Below are 15,200 nucleotides of genomic sequence, written 5' to 3'. Positions count from 1 at the left end.
TCAGGGATATAATTAGAAACCAGAATTAAGGGTTGTTTACAAATCCTGTCGAGAACATTGGTGTGATCTCAGGAAAGCTTAACAGGGATGTGATTATAGCTAAGAAAGCTCAGAACAAATTACACTATATGCTGAAGAAAGAATGCATAACCACATGGGGCTGAGGGAGAGAAGAGATTTTTCTGGGTTCATCCAGGCTGGACAGAGGTAAATTCACTGATGTCTGCAGCCACCAGTGAGGCACACTCTGATCTGGCAGTGGGGATACCTCACCAGGTTCCTGGATCCTAGTAAGTGCTTCTCCTAAATAGCTGTTAAATCAGAGCAAATGTCATCCTGATTTAAATGTTAGTCACATGAAAGGTGGCTGTCATGAGTCAGTCAACTTGTTCACCTCTGGATGCATGAGAAAATCGAGGTCGGGACCCTCCTGGCGACCAACAGAAACTAGATTAAAGTTCTTCTACTTGGTAAGATCCTGAGTCCTGCTTTAACAATAGCCATACTCCTGCCTGTTATCACTCATCCCTGTTTCAAGACCTCCATAAAAGAAGGATGACTATCACAGCAAAAAAACAGGGAGGGAGGAGGGGTCAACACTGGCCAATGTCACAAAGGGCACGAGAGGATTGGGACTGAATTTTTCCATTCGATTTGGCAATTAGGCAGTGACTGTTATTCAGTGGAGGGAAAGGTTGACAAAGGAATGAGCTTAGGAAATGTTAACATCAAGGATGGAAAACTCCTCAGAGAAGAGGTGTCATCTTTTAAAAAGTTCTCTCAGGTTTTACACTTGGATCATAGAGAACTCTTCTTGTCCCCAAATCCTCCAAATGTTGATTAGCCAAATTTGAGTCTTACCACCTCTCTCCTCAGTTCACCTCTGAGGTAGAGGAATAAATAAGCTGTGCAATAACTAAAGGTCAAAAAAACAAGAGGAAGAAACAAAAAGCCTACAAACCCAAACTCCAAACAAAACAAATCAAGCCCTGAGTAGGATGAGCGGTAACAAGTCGTGCTTCAAGTGCAATATCCGTATTTCGGTGATTAAAACAAAACAAACAAACACAAAAACAAGTGTCCGGAGACTCAAAAGGGATATTTTATAATTGGAATGCTTCCTTGCATCTCATCCATTATCCATCCTCATACCATCTCCCTCCAAACTGATCTCTGTTTCCTGAGTTGTGGGCTTGTGTGAGCACAAGTCTGGACCAAAGACTGGATTTTGTCCGGTGGCTAGAGTAACTGCATGCCGTAAAAAAAGGAGACGGAATAGTGAAAACAGCACACACATCTACGTTTCCATATAAAAGCACTGCTTTCCTTCCTTGACGATTCGCTGTATTTAAAGGTAGGTGTGGGGGAGGGGGTGGGGGGGGGAGGCGAGGGGGGAGCGGTTTTCTGAATCTGAGCCCAGCTCTTTCTAAACTTGGTTACTCACGTCTGATTCATTCGCTGTGTTTTTCGTCTCCTGTCTCTGTCACTGCCTGCTGCTGAGAAGGGGGTCGCTGAATCACTGCCACTCCAGATGAAAAGCAATTCAAACCCAGACCTGGGGGGATGGAAGGGCCTTTTTTTTTTTTTTTTTTTTAAACCCTTCTGCAGAGAAATCCTCCTACTTTCCAGAGTGCCGGTGGAGGGCAGTTCTGCAAGTCTCATCCCCGGGCTACGGAAGGTTTTGCTCTGTGAGAGTCAGCGAGGTACCAGTCATCTCACCATGTCTGGCTCTCGGGTCCACAGGCCTCGGCGGGCAGGGGGCGCGCGGCCAGCCGGGCGGCGCGGGGGCTGGGCCGGGGAGGGGAGTGGGGCGGGGGCCCCGGGCCCGAGCAGCCGCGCCGCGCTCCCCGCCGCTTTAAAAGCTCCCACAATGCAGCGCTGGCGTCCCAGTTCCGTTACAAGGTCTCTCCCGGCGTCGGCGAACCGGCGAGGCGCGGGGCGGGGGAGCCGGGGAGCGGCGGCTGTAACCCGAGCGGCCAGCCGAGGGGGGCGCCCCCGCGCCGCCGCTCTCGCGCGCTCAGCCCGCGGCCCGGCGAAGGGGCGGAGCCGCCGGCCGCCCGGCCCGGCCCGGCCCGGCCCGGCCCCCCGCCCGGCCCCCCAGCCCGGCCCCCCGCCCAGAGGCACCGGCCGCGGGAGCGAGCCGGCCGCCGCCGACGCCGCCCGCGTTCGCCCGGCGCCCCGCACCGCGCCCGACGCCCCGCGCCTCGCCGAGCCTCGCCCGCCCGCCCGCGGCATCGGCGCGGCGCTGGGGGCGGCTCCCGCCGGCAGTGCCGCGGCTGCCCGCGCGTTCGCACACCCCGGCACCTCCGCCCGGGGCGTCCGCGCTCACCTAGCGCCGGCCCGGAGGTGCGCGGAGAGGGCGCGCCGGGGAGCCGCGGCCTCCCTCGGGTGCGGGGCGCGCGGCCGGCGGAGCGCCGGGGAGCGAGGCGCGCGGGGCTGCGCGGCCGGAGACCAGTGTTGGGCGGCCGCCGGGCTCCGGGCGCCGCCGTGTCCCCAGCGCCCCGGCTGGCCCCGCGGGGCGGCCTGCGGGGGCGGCGCAGTTGCGAAACTGAGTAAGTATTAACTTTACTCCGCGGCCGCGAGCTCTGGGCAGCGTCCGGGACCCCTCCCTCCTCCTCCTGGAGCCTCCAGGCTCCCCCTTCCCCGGCCCCTCTCGCGGCACCCCGGGTTTCTTCGCCCGATCTGCCCCGGCCCTGCCGCCGCCGCGGGCTCCCGCTTCCCCCGGTTCACCTTTTCCCCGCTGTCTCCCCTTTGCGCGTTCTCCCCGCCGCACACACGCGCCTTGAGCGAGAGTACGAGCTTGATCCCAGCCTCTCTGTTTCCTCCCAGTGTCCTTGGCCGGGGAGTTTAGAGGCCACTTTTGTTGGGAAGGGAAATGTGTGTCTGGCTTCTTTAATATTTTTCTCTCCAAATGGAAATTGGATGCTCGCTTGCCGAGCGGCGGTTTGGTGAACGCTTATTTTTTCCTCTGAAAAGATGATTGGTTTACAGGTTTTTAAATGTTGTTTGAACGATTAACCATCCTCTGTCCTTATTCCCCCTTGCCGCCAACCCGTCTGGAGAGGGGAGTCTAGAACAGGGGACTTTCAGAGTGATTCCGTTTTGCGAACTAGAACTTTGAGAGCGTACGTCGTAGAAAGCTTAATAAGATTGAACCTGAAGAGATGTGAGCTTTGAATATGGGGTCCTCGTGTGGCACAAGGTCTTACACGCCGAGTACCTGAGCTCGTAATCGGGTGTTGCGTTGTTATTTTAGCATCCTAGAGCCGCCTGGTGTTGCTAAATCACTACTTTCTCAGCCTCGGATGGCATCTTGAGCAGTGCAAGCGTTGGATGTAATTGCGGGTCAGTATTGTTCCTCATCTTTAGGCATTTAGACGGGAAATAGATGCAGGACACGTTTCATAGCTGACTTAAACCCGTCAGGTTAGCCCTGTAAATACATCAAAGCATTGCGTTAAAAAAATTCCTCCAGCCTGGTGACAGCGAGGACGAACATTCATGGATTTTCCAGGGTAATGTGGCTCAGCAGTTCTTCGTTAGATCTGTTTTGTCTGCAGGAAGCACCTTTAAATATGTATAGATCTCTGATTTTCTGAAGGTGGGATCAACCATCCATTCTGATAGGAGGCCCCAGGTTGCCGTTTATTTTTTTCTTAAGTCTTTCATCTCCCGGTTGCCAGGAGTTGGCAATCATGTTGTGAAGGAACAGAAAAATGGGAAGCTTTCTTATGGCTTTTCAGCATCCCGTCTTTTGCCCGGGTGAGGCAGTAGTGAATGCCAGCCAGCCCTCTGCAGGGAGAGGTGCTGCGTGGACACAGGAATCAGGTGGCAGGACAGAGCACCGTGGTCTCGGAGGGTGGTTTCTGTGAGATTTTATCTTTTAGCTGGCATATTAATTGTACTTTTATCTCTTTATCCCCATGGGGAACTCTCCCCAAACCATAAACATTATATGTGACCATACCGTACTTAATTAAGACTGAACATAATTTGAAGATTATTCTTTTGAAGGATGAGACCCAACAAAAATATAATTTGTAATGTAGATGGTAAAACCTTTCAAAAATCTCCCCTGCGTCATTTTCTCTCCTTTCAAAAGTCACAAGCTGGTGCTCTCAATAATAGACACATTCGGCAGTAATGCATTGAATTCTTTCTAGGTTCATTGATGAAGCCTAATTTCGGGACTTCAGTAACTAAGGGGGACATCAGAGAGCTCAGAGAGGAAGGAAATCGTGGCACTGTGCCGAGAAGAAAGGCATTTTAGTTTGCTGAAGGGAATATGCTGCAAGGAAAATCAGTTAAAAAGAAGACAGAATGTTTAAGTTGTTTTTTAGGGTGCACCTTTCCTGAATTTGGCATTTGGATGAGATATTTGGGAATTGCAGATGTTAAATTCTCTGAGGTTGTGGTATGATTTCTTTTTCCTGATATTTTATTTTTATTAAGGTTGCAGTTTTTTAATGTGAATCTCAGTGGTTGGCTTTTGTAGCCTCTGCCCTGGGTGGCTTGCATTAATTTTTGACTTGAATGCCTTGGTCATTTGGAGAAATGATGAGTGTTTCAGACTTTCTTACTCATTAATTGATCTCTCTTACATTGATGTAGTCATGACTTGAGAGTAAAAATATTGTTCAGTGTTGGATATTGTTGCTCTTTGCATTGTGGTTGATTCCTAGCATAATGGCTTTGCTTATTTATTGTAAAGTATTAAGGTCCTAGATGTCTTGCTGGTGTTCAGAACATTGCAGAACTCTTTGCAGGTGGAAGAGGAGCACGGATGGGAGTGCAATAGTAAAACATTGTGCATCATAACTAAGGATTTGGATTTTAAAAATAATGTCTCCCCTGTTTACTCTTCTCAGATGCTAGCTTGCTCCAACCCTAAATAGATTTCAAAATTCAAAGTGTAGAGATAGTTTCCAAGAGCTCCGTATAGTGGAAAGAATGCTTACCCCACAGTCAGCCAACCAGACTCAGGTGGCAAGTATGACTTTGAGTGAGCTTGGCTATGCTGCTTCCACCTCTGTGATCTACAGTTTGCTTTCTGTAAAATGGGGATATTATTACTAAAAGCGATGTTGTGACAAGTAGAACACTTAACATGGTGCATGGCACATCTTAGTCAGCAAAAGACAGGGTCTGCAGCTTCTCAAGAACTGAGCTCGTGATTACTCAACCTTTCAGACCGTTCCTTCTGTTTTTCATTTCATCTGGCTCAGGCCAGAAGGCTGGAGTTATCTTCCACTCTGTCTTCTGTTCTGTCACCCCCACCCAACCAGTTTGTCACAAAGTCCTGTCTACTTTTCTGGCATGATCTCTTTAAAACCTGATTTTCAGTCTCCGCTGTGCTCCCATCCTAGTTCTAGCTGCCGTCCTCTTTCCCCACTGCAGAGGCCTTCTGCACACACTCTGCCCCCCTTCCAGCCGCTCTTCCCACCAGTAGCCAGAAAGAGAAGAAAGAAGTCACTTACTGCTAACAGTCTTCAAAGCTCTTATTCTCGGAATACGATGTCAAATCTGCAACGTTCCTACAAGGTCCTGTGTGATTTGACCCCGTCTCTTATCTTCATCTCTGGTCAGCCACATCCTTGAGCTCTCTAGCCAACTCACCTGAGGGCACCTGCTGCTGGTCTATTTCAGAACCACCTCCTTGAGTAGTTTCTCATCCTTGGGTGCTGGTTCAGATAGCCTCTATACAGGCCTTCTCCAAGAAGGCCACCCTTATCGTCATGAAACTTAGAAGCCCTGTATTGTCTCCCTCACAGCAGTTATCTTTTCCTTCTTAATATTTACCACAATTTGTAATTATGTATTGTTTGTTTAATGTTTCTCTTTTGCCCTTGAGGACAGAAATAATGCCTGGTTTATTCACCAGTCTATACCCAGTGCCTGGTGCGTATATAATACATGCTCAATAAATAGTTATTGTTGTAATGAATAAGATAGTAATATGAGTTGTGATTTGTATATTGACTGCCTTCTTTTTCACTGTTAAATCTGCTTGTCCTAACACAAAAGCCAGACTGGCTGTCTCCTCCGTTCCTTCTTTGTTGGTTTCATGTATAACATGAAATAACCTCTGCAGATGTCAAGTAAAATGAATATATTGGGGCTCTGTGGAAAATTCATAAATAAATTGAGACACCTTTTAATTAGTGTTGCCCATGTGATTTTCTGTTGTAGATAATCCTTTTTCTAAGTACATCATTAAAAGAATTATGGTTTTTTCATCAGCACAGGATTACTGAAAGAAAAAACTTACCATGTCATGTTATTTTGCACGTCATATGATAACATGTTCGTCAGCAGCTGTGGATCGCACAGCGCTAGAATTCAAAGGAAGGAAGGGCAAACTGGAATAGAAAAAGAGTTATAGTTTTAAGGGTGTTTAGTACCGTCCAGCTGTTGCTGTGACTTGCATAAATAACTAGGTATCACTTGGCCATTTAAGGTAGAGAGGTAGTTGCTTAAAAATGGGAGCCACCTAGAGGTCTGGAAGTTCTTTTCGCCTCTCACTAAAGCATTCCGTGTTTTAGCCAAAAAAGTCTCATGACTTTCCAAGGCCAAGGAAGGCTTAAAGCTTTGAGTGTTTTTGTCATGTGGTTGCTCTTTACAAAACATTAGCTTGATGCACTATAACTCTGAAGTACTTGTGTCTTTATTAATGTTTCTGGCCTCTGCTTCTTACATAATCACCCACCTTTTCTTTTAACTTTAGTTTTTCAGGACTTTAGTTTCCTCTTAGAACTTTCCCTCACACCCTTAGAGTGTAGTATGTCCAATTTTTTTCTAGTTTTGTATCTGGTAGGTCACTAAGTGTACAGGGAACTTGGGAGTTGATTGTAGTTGATTGTAGGATTTACTTCTTTGCACTCAACCTCTAGGTTTCCCCCAAATGTATACGTCTTTGCGGTTTGGACCCTGAGTTTTTGCCCATCAGAAGCTAGATGCCTTTGGGTTAGGAGAGCAGAACAAGGAGGCTTAAAGCATTTTTAACCTCCTATTATGTGCCAAGGTCTGGGCCAGGTGCTCTCACTAAAGAGGAGTGAGTGGTTTAGCTGGTCAACAGCATGAAAAGGAGTCTTAAGCTTTTCATACATTTGCTTCACTTAAGGAAGTTGTTCCTGTTGTTTCCTCATTTTCCCACATTTTATTTCCTAGTCAGGAAGTCATGACCAATAGAGATGTCCTCTCTAGCCAGACCCTTTACCTCACCTTGGTACTTATTTAGACCTGATTTTCCTTGTATAAAATACTGGGAGTGGAGTGGAGAGGGGCACACCATGTGATTTGCCTTTGTAGGAGGCCTCTGGGCCCCCAGGACATTGGCATCACGAGTAACCAGCCTGTGCCTGAGAGGAAAGTTGTGGTTGGGAGCCCTTGGTATTCTTTCCCTCATGTGTACATGCTTATTGGTTACTTTGGGTGACCTTGAAGAAGTTGCCTAGAGCTTTTTAGCACCAATAATATTTATTACCTATTTATTTCACAGCCTTGCTATAGGATTTAGAAGACTTATTTTGGGCAGTGTTTTTCTTGTCACATTCAGATATATCACAAATCTCATTACAGTTAGCTCCACGATGTCCAAGTTTTTTGCATTAAGAAAGATATTTTCAGATTCAGCAGTATATTTTATTCTTTGTTTTGATAAAAGATCAGATATAAATACAGGTTGTAACAAGAGGAGAATTGTGATAATTTTCCACCAGGTTTTATTCATGTGGGCGATATATTTTGTCACTCTTGTTAACTGTCATTGGCTTCTGAGTGCTAAATCATGTTTATCTTTAATTACAGTAATTTTATTATTGGAAAATCACTTAAAATTAAGTTGTTCTTACAGATATAAGTGTATACATTGAAAAAATTAGGGTTCTCCCAATGGATAGATACTGGACAGAAAAGTCAGCTCTTACTTTTTTTTTTTTGAGTCACATATTTATTGAGCAGCTAGGGAGATACAAAGGTGATTAAAATATGATCAGAGAGGGGAGGCAAATGCACACGCAATGGAAAGCAAAGTATAAGGTTCACAGAATCAAAGCAGGATTTTAGTTTCCCAACCAGGGATTGAACCCAGGCCCTCGGCAGTGAGCGTGCAGAGTCCTAACCACTGGACCGCCAGGGAATTCCCCAGGAAGCTCTTACTTTTATTTTTGCTTAAAATATTTGACTAGATCTCTAATCTCTGAACCTAGTTCATGTCCTCCATTGTAGTTTGTCTAGTCCTGATGATCTGTCTCTTCTCCTGTTATAGTCTACTGAGTAATGACATGCAGTGCCTGTTGAAAAGAGGACCACTTCAGTGAAAAGCCTGGTTGGACCTGGGTAGCCTTAGAGAAGTTATTATACTGGCCCAGCCTTGTGTTTCCTGATCTTTAAATGGGGCTACTAATTCGTCACTCAGGGCTGGTTTGGAATAAAAGCGGTGCTTGTGTATGTCTCTATATGGAAATGAATGTATATGAAGTATCTCACTGAGGGTTTAGGCCTTTCCCCTTTGCTAGCTCTAGTGAGCTCCACCTAAACAGGCCTCAGGGCTCTTTGGAGAGGACAAGTACTAAGTCCTCCACAGTCTGTCCAGACCGATGCTCTGGGAGCACCTGAGTTAGAGAAAACACTGTCAGTGTAGCTCATCCAAGGATGGAAGCTGCTGGTTGACGTGGAAGATCCTCCCCCCTCTCCACAGTCTGGAGGCGTCTGTCTCCAGGGCCTTTCCCCATTGGTAATAACCCTTCCTCATTGAGTTTCAATCTCACTTTCCCTTGGCTCCTCACCCTCAGCCTGGGAAGAACATGCTCACGTCTCTCTTGACAGTGCTGCTCCTTCTAGCTGTCTCCTTTCTCAGCCAGCTTCTTACAGTTGTCTGTGCTTACTGCTTCTACTACATCACCTGCCAACTCACTCTCCAAAGGTACCATTTCTTAGAAACATTTCCTGCCACAGGGTCCAGTATCTTAATTGCCAGAACCAATGGAAGCTTTTCACCCCAATGTGACCAAAGCTTTTTGTAGCATGTTTACGCTGTTGAACGATCTCCTTCTGTCTTGAAACTTCTCCTTGGCTTCCTTGTCACTACTGTTTCTTTGTTCATTGATTCATTCAGAAATGAACTGCATGTCCTTCCCTGTGTGGGGCGGTAACGGAGCACAAACACACAGAACCCCTGTTCTCATGGAAAGTGTACTTTACTAAGGTGAGTTAGGTCATGAATGAATGCGTAATTTCACATTCTTTATATAATGATAAATGTTTTGAAGGAAAAAAATATAGCAAGGTGGAGGAATTGAGAATGCTGGGGGGTGGGGGTGGGAGTGTATGTGTGGTTTGCTATTGGGTGGGCAGGAAATCCTCACTGAGGAGAGCACATTTGAATAGATGGTAATGAAGCAAAGGAGCTAACTAACTCTGTAGCTGTCTGGAGGAAGACACTCTAGGTCAAGGGGACAGTGGGTGCAGAGGCCCTGGAACAAGAGCACACAGGGGTGTGCATGTCAGAGCATCCAGACCAGTTTCAGGAGATGAAGTGAAAGAGGTAGTGGCGACCCCTATATTAAGGCCTAATTGGCTGTGACAAGGATCTTGGTTTTTATTCTTGAGTGAGAAGACAGTTGAGGGTCTTGAACAGAGGAGTGAATAAATTAGAAAGTAACATGGAGGGCTTCCTAGGTGGCGCAGTGGTTAAGAATCCGCCTGCCAATGCAGGGGACATGGTTCCATCCCTGCTCCAGGAAGATCCCACATGCTGCAGAGCAACTAAGCCCGTGCGCCACAGCTATTGAGCCTGTGCTTTAGAGCCTGTGAGCCACAACTGTTGAGCCCATGTGCTGCAACTACTGAAGCCCACGCGCCTAGAGCCCATGCTCCACAACAAGAGAAGCTACGGCAATGAGGAGCCCGGGCACCACAACGAAGAGTAGCCCCCACTCACCGCAACAAAAGAAAGCCCGCACACAGCAAAAAAGACCCAACACAGCCAATAAAAAAAATAAATAACTTTAAAAAAAAATTTAAAAAAAGAGAGAGAAAGTAACATGGAGTAGTTGGCGAGAGCATGAACTCTGGGGCTGGCTGTCAGCGTTAAGATCTCAGCCCTGCACTTACTGGCTCTGTGACCGTGGAGTAGTCCGGTAACTTCTCTGTGCCTCATCGGTAAAATGGGAATAGGAGTGATACCTATCTCCCGGTGTTGTGAGGATTCAGTGCACTAATATTTGTAAAGAGCAGAGCATGGCAGAACGTAAGTATTATAAAAGTGCTTGTTAAATAAAATCAGTAAAATTGAAAAGGTTCACTTTGCTGTCATGTGGAAAGGGCTTGACAAGGGAAATTAAGAATAGAAGCAGGAAGCCAAAACATGGAAACAGCCTAAGTGCTCATCAGTAGATGAATGGCTAAAGGAAATGTGGTGTATATGTACAATAGAATATTATTCTACCAGGAAAAAGAAGGAATTCCCATCATTTGCTACAATATGGATGGACCTTGAGGACATCATGCTAAGTAAAATAAGTTAGAGTAAGGCAAATACTGTATGATCTCACTTATATGTGCAGTCTTTATTTTTATTTTTTTAAAGATTTATTATTCATTTTTGGCTGCATTGGGTCTTTGTTGCTGCTCTCGGGCATTCTCTAGTTGTGGCGAGCAGGGCTACTCTTTGTTGTGGTGCGCAGGCTTCTCAGTGCAGTGGCTTTTGTTAACAGAGCACAAGCTCTAGGTACGCGGGCTTCAGTAGTTATGGCACATGGGCTCAGTAGTTGTTTTGTGGCACATGGGCTTAGTTGCTCTGCGGCATGTGGGATCTTCCCGGACCAGGGATTGAACCTGTGTCCCCTACATTGGCAGGTGGATTCTTAACCACTGCACCAGGGAAGTCCCTATGTGCAGTCTTTAAAAAACTGTACAAATAAGGGGTAGGGATGGGGTGGGGGTTGGCGGTGAAATGGGTGAAGGGGATCAAAAGGTACAAAGTTACAGTTATAAGTTCTGGGATATACAGCATGGTGACTTAATAAAAAGAAGTGGGGGAAAGAATAGAAGCAGGCAGACAGGAATGATTGCAATAATTCAGGCAAGGGATGGAGTAGATAAGGTGCTAGTGGTGAAGGTAGGAGAATGGTCACATAGTGGTGTGTTTGGAAATGGGGATGATCTATTGGCTGGAGGGTGTGATCTGCTTTTCATTCCATCTCTGATCTTTCAGACTAAGCCTTCTTTGCTGCCTCCTCTCGCTTTTGACCAGAGGTTCTCAAACATGGGTACCGTTTGGAAATAGATGAGGCATCTATTGGTTGTCACAGAATCTAGGTTGTGGGTATTTCTGGTGTTCAGTGGGCAGGGGCTGGGCCAGGGGTACTCAGCATCCTTCGTGGTGAAGACTTATCCCTTGTACTTTGCCAGTAGCATCCTAGTTGAGAAATGCTGCTTTAGACCTTCTTCCTGTCTTCCTCCCCTGTCCCTCAGGCCCAGGATTTCTTAACCTATGGTTCTATGCGGGCAGCAGGCCTATAAGCTGCCTGGAGTATTCTCCAAAATGTTTTTTGTTTATACGCTGTGTACTCTGACTTCCAGACCCCTCTCCACTGAACTGTACAGCAGTCCCTCAGGATCGGCATGCCTCCTGACTTCTTGATTTCCTACCTGGGTTTGTGGCGTCATCATCCACCTTATTCCTAATCTTGCCTTCCCTGTGCCACCTTGCCTTGACTAATTCATCTGGTTGTGATTGTACCTTCTGGATAGCTCAGGAAATCTTTTCCATTTCTCCATCATTCACTGCCCTAAGTTAACATCTCTCATTTAGACTGTTGCCACTTCACTGGTCTCCCTGCCTGAGACCCATCTTCTGTATGTCACCAGATGAGCTTTCAGGTACACAGATCTCACTGACTTGCTAAAAACTCAACTCCATCACTGCCTGCAAGGTTGAGTTCTGACTCTGTTGCAACCCAGAGGACTCTGAAATCTGGCTCTGGTCCGCTGCCCTGTGGCTGCCCTGCCTTCCTGCATGGCTGCCCTCCAGCTCTTCCCCTCTCATCTGTCCTTGTGTGCCAGGCTCTAGCAGAACTAAATTAATACACTCTTTCATGTATTGATGTTGAGTAATATTCCTGTGTGTGTGTGACGTCTTTTTTATCCATTCATCCATCAGTGGATATGGAAGATTGCTTCCATATCTTGGCTATGTATTGATGTTGAAACATCTAAACGTGCTATTTGATCACATGAAAAAAATGGTTCTACCTCTCCCTTACCTACCAAGGCACCCAGCCTGGCTAACCTCTGTTCCTGAAGGAGGTGCTCACTCCCCTAGGGGTCCATCTTGCCTTCTTTCTCTACCACCTGCATGTATGTTTCTCTTCTTCTTTTGCATTGTAATTTCGGACGCTCTCTACTTCAAACAGCTGAGCTTCTGTGAGGCTCTTCTTAAGCTCATTTGTTCACCGGTTCAAAGTAATGAAGAAGACTAAGCTTGCAGTCCTCTGATCCAGTTCAAGGAGTGTAAGTTGGTTCATTGAAGCTTTATAACCAGTTATGCCCTTGCTGCTGGATGTTCTGTGTGGCATCTCTTTCTAAAGTGGAGCAGCTTTGTCTACATTAAAAATCTCTTGAGGCAGATGGCTCCTTCATGGTCTCTTTGGAGCCCTGGGTAGCCCTTTCATAGCCCTTGGTGTCCAAGTTCATTCATCACCTCTTGATTTGCAGGAGCCTCAGTGGGCTCAGCCTTGGCTGTGCTCAGCCTTTCTGTTCTAGAACAATTTCCTGGCCTCCTGAACTAACATTGGGCCAGATTTTCACCTTTGGTTCTGATCATCCTGTTGTATTCAGGATGGATAAACTTCTGAAGAACTCTCTTCTCTGTGTGGCTAATTATTACTCCTAGGTTATAATAGGTATAGGTTAGCTTTTTTCACCCTTTCCCCATTCAGCCGTTGGTTGCTCTTCAGGCTTCCTCCCAATCTTCATTCCATATGCAAAAGGGAAAAAAGGGAAAAAAAAAGAAAAATATTTTTCACCATTCTCAACTATTTTTATTAGCTCTCATGTTGTGTCTGTCGTAATTGTGTTTCTTTTTTATTAGCACTTTAAACATGTACTGTACTTTTGCATTGTCAGATACAATGGGGTTAATAATGGTTGTAAAATTATTTAAAACGTGTTTTAAATACAGCAATCATGTTCATTCACAGACTAACAAACATTAAGGCACCCACCCAGGCCAAGTTTTCAGAGTTGGCTTTGGGGCCGCAATTTGTTCCCATCTGTACAGTTGTGAATTGAAAGCTCAAGAGTTGAGATTTGTTTCATGTCACCTTTCCTACAAGACTGTGAGTCTCCTGAAAGCAAGATCCATATTTTATGATCCACCAAAAGCTCTTTGATGGGAGGAACTTGTCTGATTCTCATTAGATCCTTGGGACTTGGCACTGTTAGTTGTTGGGTGAATTCAGGACGCTGGCTAGTATTTAAACCCTCAAGGGGAACCACACTAAACTGCCTCTAAGCATTTGGCTGTGCAGGTTAAACGAAGAGTTGGAATATAGCGGACTGATTGAGGTGGTACTGAAATCTAGGTTGGTGGGATTGAAGGTTTTCGTTGGCTTCTGAAAATACTTTAACTAATAGTAAGTACATACTGTGTTGAGAAGTAAGGGTCTGGGGAGGGTGCGAGGAAGGCAGAGGGGGTGGTCTGTGGTTTGGGGAAGCTCATAATGAGCAGTGAGGGTATGCTAAGTACATAAGTGATTACACATGACAGAGTATGTGGTAAGATAAGCATTATAAACATATAAAGCAGAGTAGGAGGAGAGGACAGCTAAATGACTTCAAGGGTAAAGGTATTCACTACAGCAGTATTTGTAATAAGAAATACTGGAAACATCTAATTCAGCGGTTCCCAACATTTTGGCACCAGGAACCGATTTTTTGGAAGAACTTTTTCCACGCACTTGGGGGGATGGATGGTTTCAGGATAATTCAAGAGCATTATGTTTATTCTGTACTTTATTTCTATTATTATTACATTATTACATCAGCTCCACCCCAGATCATTAGGCTTTAGATCCAAGGGGGTTGGGGACCCCAATCTAAATGGTTGCTAGCAGGGCACTGATACAGGCACCAAATAGACTGCTCTACAGCCATTAACAGTTCTTGTGAAGCATTTATCGTAATTTGGGTAAATGCATATGCTTTTTGTTAGGTGAAATGACAGAATATAAACTTATATATACAGTATGATCATAATTTAAAAAATAGTATTTAAACAAGAATACCAAAAGGAAAAAAAGCACCAGGAAGAAAATACCCCAAAATATAAACATTTCATCTGACTTCAAGTATATTATATGTGTGTGTGAATAGACGTGTACAGTTGTGTGCACATATATATACACATCGTAAATTGTACTTCATTGCATTTTCACACACTGAACACATCCATGCAACAAGTGCCCAGACTGAGAAACAGGCCATTATCCTCATTCCCCCTTGTGCTCCTGACCTCTAATGGCATTCCATAGTTCTGATTGCTTTTTGTTCCTTATATACATGGAATTGTACAACGTGTACTCTTTAGCGTCTGATTTCTCACACTCAGCATTGTGTGATCCATCCATATTATGTATAGTTGTGAAGATTGTTCATTCTTATTTATAATGGATGACTTTTAATCTTACTCTTTCATCTTTTTATGTTTTCCAGAATTTTCTACAATGAGCATGTATTTTATAATTAGAAAAAAATAGCATTTGGTTTTTTAAAGAGGCAAAGGCAAGTTTTTTTTTTAATTTATTTAATTTTGGCTGTGTTGGGTCTTCATTGCTGCATTAAGGCTTTCTCTATTGTGGGGAGTGGAGGCTACTGTTCATAGTGGTGGGGGAGCTCATTGCGGTGGCTTCTCTTGTTGAGGAACATGGGCTCTAGGCGCGTGGGCTTCAGTAGTTGTGGCACATGGGCTCAATAGGTGTGGCTCTCGGGCTCTAGAGCACAGGCTCAGTAGTTGTGGAGCACGGACTTAGTTGCCCTGTGGCATGTGCGTTCTTCCCGGACCAGGGATTGAGCCCTTGGCCCCTGCGTTGACAGGCGATTCTTAAGCACTGTGCCACCAGGGAAGTCCCAGCAAGTTTCTTTTTAAAGTGCTTGGGTAGATTCCGTTGGTCAGTTAGTTAGTGTGAAGGGAAACTGAG

The 15,200-nt window shown here is 45.7% G+C and overlaps 1 protein-coding gene across 4 annotated transcripts in view; it reads left to right on the top strand.

The window, feature by feature from the left end:
* The first annotated feature begins 1,642 nt into the window (after positions 1-1,642).
* Positions 1,643-15,200, top strand: part of RASSF8 (Ras association domain family member 8) — a 119,330-nt gene continuing 105,772 nt past the window's right edge. For 2 of the 4 annotated variants that reach the window (XM_057702084.1, XM_057702081.1), the window contains exon 1: positions 2,338-2,552. The gene's annotated coding sequence lies outside the window, so the exon portion shown is untranslated. Of the gene's footprint in view, positions 1,704-2,337; positions 2,553-9,184; positions 9,206-15,200 lie in introns of those variants that run through there. The other 2 variants (XM_057702086.1, XM_057702083.1) reach the window with 2 other exon arrangements.

Source organism: Hippopotamus amphibius, chromosome 12, assembly GCF_030028045.1.
Source record: "Hippopotamus amphibius kiboko isolate mHipAmp2 chromosome 12, mHipAmp2.hap2, whole genome shotgun sequence".
NCBI lineage: Eukaryota > Metazoa > Chordata > Mammalia > Artiodactyla > Hippopotamidae > Hippopotamus > Hippopotamus amphibius.
The sequence above is the reverse complement of the archived record's forward strand: the minus strand, read 5'-3'. Positions and strand labels throughout refer to the sequence as shown.